This window comes from Psammomys obesus, unplaced genomic scaffold (assembly GCF_907164565.1).
Source record: "Psammomys obesus unplaced genomic scaffold, mPsaObe1.curated_primary_1811, whole genome shotgun sequence".
Classification (NCBI taxonomy): domain Eukaryota; kingdom Metazoa; phylum Chordata; class Mammalia; order Rodentia; family Muridae; genus Psammomys; species Psammomys obesus.
Window position 1 is genome coordinate 15,891,832 of NW_026596051.1, and position 892 is coordinate 15,892,723.

Sequence of the window (892 nt, forward strand, 5' to 3'; positions counted from 1 at the left end):
GACTTAACAAGGGTCAGGTTGAACAGTGCCAGGCTACAGCAGGAGAATATGGAGGTAAGGGAATCCCAGCTACTCAGGAGATTGAGGCAGGAGGATAGAAAGTCTGATGAGGCCTTGGGCTGGTGAAATGTTTCAGCCTAGTAAAGGCACTTGTCACCCACACAGTGGCTCACAGCCGTCTGTAACTGGTTCCAGGGGATTCAGCACCATTCTGTGACTGCTAAGGGCAGGGCATGCACACGATGCACACGCACACCTGCCGGCAAAGCATGTATATACACTGCTACACACAGAGTGAAATCTTCAACAAAATAGAACTTTAATGTTTTTTTAAAGCCTAAACAAGGCTGGAGAGAAAGCTCAGTGAGAGGGTGCTTTGTGTCAGTGAAGCACCAGGTCACCCAATTACCATCAAAGAAACAACAGTCAGGGAACCCCTGGCACTCATAAGCCAATGACACCAGAATATTTGTTTTTAATAAGGAAGAAGAATGTACAGAACAGGTGCTAGAGAAGTGGCTTAGTAGGCATGAGAACCTGACTTTGGATCACCAGCACCCATGTGAAAAGCTTGATGTGCAGGTCTGTGATCCTGCCAGGGAGTCAAGGGACAGGAGGATTCCTGACACTCACCAAAGGTTAGTGAGAACAATAATGGAAGACTCCCTCTGCTTACATTGACCTCTACCCTATACATTCACATGTGCACACACACAACCATACAGAGCAGAATAGACAAAAAAGCCTTCATGTGTTCTCCCAACCAGCCAGCCCCAATAACTATCAACCCGGATCCAGTCCTGTTGGATCTACCTCACACTACTATGCTGCTTCTTCCTCTCCTACCCAGACTACTTGAAGCAAATCCCAGTCATGTCAACTATTAATTATC